Consider the following 8,956-nt stretch of genomic DNA (forward strand, 5'->3'; position numbering starts at 1 on the left):
TTTTTTGAGTTACAGTAAAATTAAGTTTTCGTTTTTGTCAAAAATTGGGTTTTGCGTAAAAATTCGCGTTTTTCCGTTATTTTATTAAGGTTTTTCCTGCCGCTTTTGAAAAGTATTGGGAAATTTTCACTTTTGACCCCCCAAAGTACCAACTAGATTCACTTTCCTTTCAGAAAAGGTACAACTTTTGAAAATCGAAGCATTTTTACTGCTCCAAAAGTTGTCGTCAGACACAAAAAAAAAAAAAAAAAAAAAAAAAAAAAAACACACATCATTGTAAAATCAATACATTCATCACTTCGTTCAGAATCTAATATAGAAATAATTTTTTTGCTATCTGTTTGATTTCCCATTATAGTGTATTAGTGTGTGGGTATGTATGTGTATATAGGAATTTTTCCCGGCAGCAACATTGATTTATTACCTTTGGCTCGTGTTAGGTATAATATTATAATATTAATGTATTATATCATTTACCGAGCGCGAGTGAATAACTTTTTTTTAAACTTCCACGCATGCATTTATAATAGATAACCATTTCACTAACGAATCATAATGACAAAGCTTTAGGCGAAAATCGGAACTTTCCCTTTTTCTGCATACGCATCATATGCCATATTTTGTATGTATACTTTTCACCCAACGAGTTAACATCCGATTTGATCAAAACTGCAAAATATATAATATAAACTAAATTGTCGTTATTTAATCTGAATGATATACATACTGATATCGTCCATCTTAAATTAATATTAAAGTGGTGAAAAGCTAACGATGTGCCAGTGCTTAACACAAAACAAAAAAATTATATGACACCACTGGACCACCGAGTGTCACACATAGTTCACACAACGTTACGGCAAGAACGCGGTATCGCTGGTTGTGCGCTCTTGTTCTGTTTCGCCCGTCGTAATTTTTGAGGATTCTTGCAGCACGTACCTCTGCCTACATTATAATTTATAATAATATATTAAAATACGGTATCATTATTATTGTTATTGTGTGTCGGACAATCCGGTTTCCAGAGTTGTACATATATCGCGATATTGTTTAAGCTAAGACCGCGCGCGTGTAAATCGTGTAAATCCGTCACCGCACCGTCGCAGGGGGGCATAATATATAATAATAATATATACTATGCACATATATATTATAATATGTGTATCGTGTATGTACTGTGCATATACTATGTATGTACTATGCATGCATGTGTATGTATATATATAAGTATGTACTATGTATGTATGTAAGTATGACTGCTACGGCAGTCCGAGATCGGGAGAACGAGATAATGTGCACCGGTGAATCGTACGATGGTGATGATAATAATAATATAATATTATTAGGTATACATACGGAAACAATAATAACGTCGGTCAATAAATCACGACGGCGACGACAACGGTTCAGTGGGTTACCGAAACGCTCTCGTCGTTTGTCGCCGTTCGAAATCACCATAATGTACCCCCTCGTGACCGCGTCCTCAGTGTAACTCGTCCGGTGTATTTGATCAAATATTATATCATAATGTTATTGTACATTATAATAAAACATATAAGTATATATATATATAAATTATTGTGCAAACATTATATTTATGCGTGGAATCGACCGCTATCCATATAGACTGGGTATGCTGGCCAATATGTTTCTGCTTTGAGTATCAGCAATACAGAAAAAGGATAATACACTGAGTTTTGTAGAACATATAGTTCTATAAAAAATGTTTTATTAGATTATTTTCTATAAAATATAAATTAGTTTTATAGTAAGCTTTTATTTGAGTTGCATAAAGTAATATCATAATATATATTATTATTTATTTTATAACATTATATTATTTGTTTACATATTTTATCAAATTACATCAATGGTAAAATTCCTTTCTTCATATCATTTTTAACAATATTAAAAATGCATAAAAATGTTATAGTTATTAAAATGCAGGGCTTGTATTTTAAAAATAAATCCTTTTTACATTATATACAATTTACTAAAACGTTACACAATGTTTGCATTTATTGTTATTTAGAATTAAAATATTACACAAGTTTTGCGTTGATCATTATTTAGAATAGTGTTAATACCTAATAAATTTATTAATAATAATTAATAACTAATGCGAGTAGGTTGTGGCCTGGTTACTGAATATATTAATATGATCAATTCTGATATCCGTATGGATGAAATAAATATTTCTACGAAACAAATATAACTTTTATTTAAATGGATTTTAAATTATTTTGGTTTGCGTTATTTTTCATTCAATGATATTCTATAAATTACGTTTTGCTTTATGTTTTGTTTAATGATATAATATAATATATTTTGTTAATCGTTTTGTTTTGTTTTGCGGTATTTAATTATTTTTGATTATCACTTCCGTTATAATTTCGTTTACAAATTTCAATAGTTGTTTGTCAAATATAATGTTATAATCATAACGTTTGGTAGTTATTGACTTATTGTTATAATACATTCGATTATTACTTATTATTATAGTACGTTTTATATAATTTAGTCAACATTTATAGGTCACAAACTATTGTGATTTTAATATTTTACAAATCTCTTTTTATAAACCTCAATAACATAAAATAATAATAAAAAAAAATTGGAATTTTTATTTTATGCAACGTAACGGTTTCATAGGACTCCCACATCTTTAAATCAATAGGTAAGCAAATCTCTCTCGAGGGGTGATTATAATATAATATACCTAGTGATGCACTGATGTTTTTATTTTTATTACATTTCTCGTTATTAGTACCCGCTGATAAAAAATGATGTACCTATTATTATATACATCTAAATCACTAGAGGTGTGTAACTCACCTAACTCCGTTTTGTATAATCTAGACAATGAATATTATTATTATTATTATTATTATTGTATGACTGCACAATACAATAATGGTCGTTGACATTGTCACAGCGATCATCGCTGTTAATTCGATTTTTATTTCGTTAGTCACACGTTTTATACCTGCACCGAATTACTCTCTGTGGGTATATATGAATTGTTTATAGGTATATATTGTTATAATAATATTAGCGTGCCCTCCGTCAGCCGCGTGTAGAAAAAAAATTATCCGAATCGCCGAGGTCGCGCAGCGGCGATATGGCGTTATTCTCGATTGCCCCTACCGTGCCCTCCCTCTCACTCGTCGAACATGAGTCTTCGGCACCGGTAGTGTGTATATCATAATAATAATATCTATCTGCAGTTATATCATCATATCGTTCACAAGTGACCGTCCACCGGAAAGGGGTTAGTAACTTCATATATATAATAATATTTTGTGCGTCGTATACATTATAGGTAATATGTTATATGCGTGTATATTATGATATTGCTTGACGCGGAGCCCTACGGCCGTTTTCACTATGTATTATATTATACTTGATGTTAAGTGTATATAAATATACGAGCATAATAACATTATATGTATACCTACAATACGACGCCTGCAAGTAGTACATCATATTACGACTAAAACGCATTAATAGACATCTCGGCGGAAGATTTTCGACCGCTCGTGTCGGACCGTCCCGTAAGGCCACCCATAGGGCTGCTCTCCGACTCTTCGGGCCACCTATTAATGAGAAGACGTTTGATCACGACTCTCGATTGCTTGAATATAAGTCAATTTTTTTTTACCTTTCACAAACAAATTTATGTTAACTATATAAGCTTGCACACTATACCTACCTACTAATATACATTTACTTCACGGACCTGCTCGAAATGCGCTTATACAATACAATACATAAACCACCTCCCATCCAACACACACACACACACATAGATTAATACGCTATGGGCACGACTGAACGACAACAAGCCTGTGTATTATTCAATGAGTAAATCAGTAAGCTACAATAGAGAAAATATATCAGTCAGTAATAATTATTGCTGTAATATCAACGCGTACTTATATAAGTAGGTATATATTATTATAACAATTAAAATATTATTGAGGATGAATAGAAAAATAATATACATACCTATAGGCGTTTTGTCATTTTGATTATTTTGTTTTCAGTAGAACCTGTTCTATAGGTCTAGATCTCTATAAGCATTAGCTAGCATGTGTAACTTTACTTTAAACCGCTGTTAACATTACCTGTTCGAATATTAAGTAATACAACTTAAATAATTTAATGTTATACGGAGTTTGTATATTTATTATAACTATAATCCTCTGTATATTCTTATATTATATCGTATACAATATAAATAATTATTCATGCCTAATATAATATTAATATATTAGGTACCTATATGTAACAGTCATTTTAGCTATCAAAATAATTATTTATTTATTATTCAACTAATTTATACGCGTGTCATGATTACAGTTTGAATTTTGTAAGCATTCGATCTTTTTATTCTTTCCATTTTATGCGAAGATAATATTATGTCAACCATAAATTATATTAATACTATACGTAAAATACAATACCTAAAAAAATATGTCTTAATATTCAACATTCAGAATGGTTAATAGTAGGAAATGTTATCTAGTTGGTACTTTGGAAAGTCAAACGCAATTAAATACTACTCATAGTGGATGAATTCTCAGTTCTTTTCTTGGGTAACTATAAAAAAAAACAGAGAAGTTGATCTGCTAAGTGTCAATAGTTGTACATACCTCGTCATTGAGTAAATCACTGTAATGTATATGTTTTTAATTTGAATTGAATTTTATTTTATTATAACTTATACATAGGTATGTTTATTAATTATTATATTGCTGTTAGTAATTTTGTATTTTACTAGCAATGACAAATATGGTGAGCTGAAATAATTGTTTGCAAAAGAATATTGTATAATATATTAGGAATATAATCATTTTTATATTATTATTTCGTCATATAATAATTTATTGTGCTATTATACTTGCAGTTATAAGCTTATAAGTCTACAATACCACAATACCGATCTGAATAGGTTAGTGGTATGAATAGACAATAGCTTTAATTATTCAAAATGCTTTGAAAATGTCATTGGAACAGTGTGTTTATAAAACATAATTGTACACGTAAATGATTAAAATGGCCACGAAATATTTTTGAGATAATTAAATAATAATTTGAATAATTTGAATTTTTCAAAAATTTGAACTTTTAATACTTATACAAAATTTTGCATATGTAGGCATCTCTAATATTTTTAAATAACTATAATAAATACTTATGAATAACCTTTATAGAGTAAAAAAATGTTTATCAACATTATAGAAAAAACTAAAACTTTACCATATTTAATAATTAATTCTAATATGTATGAATATTTGGTCAACATTCAAGTAACTATGGGTATTTTTTTGTTTTGACAAACGACCAAATAAGAAAATCGATTTGGTCAAAAATTGGTTTTTCGTAAGAAATCCTTTTTTCTTATTTTTTTTTTGTTTTTCCTAATAATTTAAAAGTATTGGAAAACAAAAATCCAACTAGAATAACTTTCCTTACAGGATATTTATGTTTAAAATTAAAGCATTTTCAATGCTCCAAAAGGTGATACAAAAAACAACACATCATTGTAAAATCAAAACATTTATCACTCCACTCATAATCTAAAATGGAGGTGTGCATGCTAAGTAGACCATGCTATATTAAATCCAAATAGTACAACAACATTAAAAATTAAAGTCTTAAAATAATATAATTTTCAGGAATTTTTTAATTTTTTTGGTGCTTTTTTTTAGAGTTGTATAAAGGATACACGAAATCGTAGCTACGATTATAATTGATTTGTTTATAGAATTTTTGCCTTAATATCGATACTGGAATTCATAATCGAACTATCGTAATTGAAAGTTATAATTATTATCGTAACGTTTTTACAACCATCCACTGCTGTTATCAGTCAACCACATAAACGCAAATCACCACAACAAAAGTACAGAAGTACAGATCACATCGTCACGCGTCGCTCATAATATTCGGTTATAGATATATATAATCGAAATACGAGTGTAGGCAATACTGTTATTCAAAAGATCATGTTCCGTTTATAGGTGTCGACCAACGTACCTACATAATTATTAATCTGCAGCTTCAGTAAAAATGACGCATACCTATCCCAGTAGAAGATGAAATAAGTCGTTAGTCTAAGTGAATAATTAATAATGATTCTAGGAGAGGTTTTCTACACATAACAGTAGTTGTGAACCGTTTTACGATGACGACGACGACGATGATAGGGGCGAGACAAACGTTCAAATATTTTAATAATATATTATGTTACAACAATATTATAATAAACAACTTACAATAATATGCGATATTCACCGCGCGGTATACCACTCGTCGGCCGAGTATACCAGTTAATTTAGTATAATTTTATTCGATAGAATACAAGGAGCCACTCGGCCGGGCTACACCGCTTATACCTACGTGTATGGATACAGCTACACCTCCACACCGGTGCTGTATACGCGTACGTGTATTTATATATATTATGTTTGTGTGTGTATGTGTGTGTATGCATATTATACATATACATGCGCCATATGGTATAATCACATTATATCTTTTCAAACGTTTTGTGAATTGCATCGATAAAGATTATAATATATTATATTATATTATTATATGGACCCTATAGGGTAGTTTTTACAAAGACACCGCGCCGCCGCGTACAACAACGACAAAAAAAAAAAACCCATAATTTATCGAGATATCGTCAACGATCTCATGGTATATACCTATATATACCGCGAGTCCGTTTCAGTTATTTTCGGCGTCCGCTGCAAACTCCATAATAATATTAACCGTATAATATAATAATATGATTTTATATTCGTGTAACACACTCCGACCTAATTTCTCCGGGACAAAAAAAAAAAAAAGAAAGAGAAAATAGCGATTGTGGGTGAGAAGGAGCCGGAGAGGAGTCGAACTCGGCCGAACGGCATTGTTCCGGCGGTGCGCGTCGGAGGGATCGAATCAGCGGGACGACGACGTCGCGGTTGTTTATGGCGTTCGGCAGGCATTCCGGCGTCATCGCCGCGGTAGCGTGTCGAAACGGCGTCGGCGGCGGCGGTGTTGGCGGACGGGCGGGCGGGACGGACCGCGAGAATTCCGACGACGACAACGACGACGGTGATAGCAGCCGAATTATTATTATTACCCGTACACACAATATAATAATATAATATATAATATGCTTTAATATCATACGCACTACTGTTCTCTCTCCGCCCCGGCACATATAATATATTTATTGGCATATATTATTATTATTATTATTATTATATTGTACGCGTTATAGAGGCAGGCAGGTACATCGCGTCGAATAATAATAAAAGCGGCTCGTTTTTTCACGGTCCGCAGACGTATACCCCCCACACGTTTCCCGGTATTGCGGAGTTGGGGTACGCGCATATATACAAGGGGTATAATAATATAAAAATACGCATAATACAACAATATAATATTATGCCCAATGTCCATGACCGAGACGAGCGCGTGCGCGTGTGTGTGCGCTCGGCCGGCCGGGATTGCACTGATTGATAATATCGCGAGACGATAATATCGTTATTATTATTATAATATACGCCCCGTGACCGGCGACCCGTGTGCGAAGTATATTATAATAATAATACGTACCTATACGCGTACATAAATTCCGCGGGGTTGCTATGCCGAGCCGTTGACATATATTATATTATATATAATATTAAAATATTGTATACAATGCTCGGGGCTTATTATATTATATTATTATTATCATCATCATCGGACGCGTTACGGGGGGACGTTTCGTGTGCGCCTTCGGGCGATTCGCCATCCGGGGATGTTGCAGCAGTTTTCGGGCGGTCGCGAGGGGGTGGCGAAAACTGTTCGCGGGACGAGCGTGACGTGCGCGGTGGCATGAACACGCACAATGCACGCACAACGCTGCTCACAGCACACTCGGCCGCCGCCGGCGAGAAGAGAAGAGAGAAGAAGTATAGTGAAGACGGACGCGATACGACGAATAATAATAATAATAATAATAATAATAACGACAACAACAATATAAAGGATATCGCGCGGGGTGAGAGGACGACGACGACGGTGGTGGCATAATATAATACGCGGAGAGGAAGACCGCGCGCGCCATCCGTCCGATTGGGTTGGGTGGGAGAGGAGCGGGGAAAAAATTAGATAGTCCTTTTAACAGTCGAAGGATTAGTATTGATCGAAATACATTTACGTTATTAACAACAGCATTGCATTGTGGACGCCCATTGTGGAAATTTGTAAGCCCAAGAGAAGAAGAGAAGAACCCGATCGTTTACTCTCGCGCGGCAGCTGCAGCTATATAGGTAGATATATGCCACAACGACTGCTGCGACGACCACGACGACGACGGTGACGACGACGACGAGTATAGTAGTTGTATATAGGTACATACGGCTGCCACTACCATGGTACATAATATACATAAAAATATTATAAATTATTATATATATACGCGCGTGTATGTAGTTATATTCAAAACGCGTCGATGCCGCCGCCGCGCGGACCTCCTACCACTATCCTTTTGTCGAAATCTCTTCCCCGGCGTACGACGGGCATATAATAATAATAATAATATAATATTATGGTGGGTACACGCTATATACACGTATAATAGCGATGGTGGGATATTATTTTATTATTTCGGAGCACCGGTATCTCATCTCTTCCGTTTCACGTACCCCGCTCCCGCTCGCGAGGTACGCACATTTATTATCGTATAATATAATATATTATTATATACATTATACCTATATACGATATTATTATATACGCGGGCGCGCGCGCGCACGCCACACACAAATACAAATACACTACTCACACATACGCACACGAACTCACGCTCACGGGCTAATCCGTATTGATCAGTGTAACTGTCGACAACTTTACATTGTTGGCGGGTACATACACACACACACACACACACACACACACACTCGAC

The sequence above is a fragment of the Acyrthosiphon pisum genome, chromosome X, assembly GCF_005508785.2.
Source record: "Acyrthosiphon pisum isolate AL4f chromosome X, pea_aphid_22Mar2018_4r6ur, whole genome shotgun sequence".
Taxonomy (NCBI): domain Eukaryota; kingdom Metazoa; phylum Arthropoda; class Insecta; order Hemiptera; family Aphididae; genus Acyrthosiphon; species Acyrthosiphon pisum.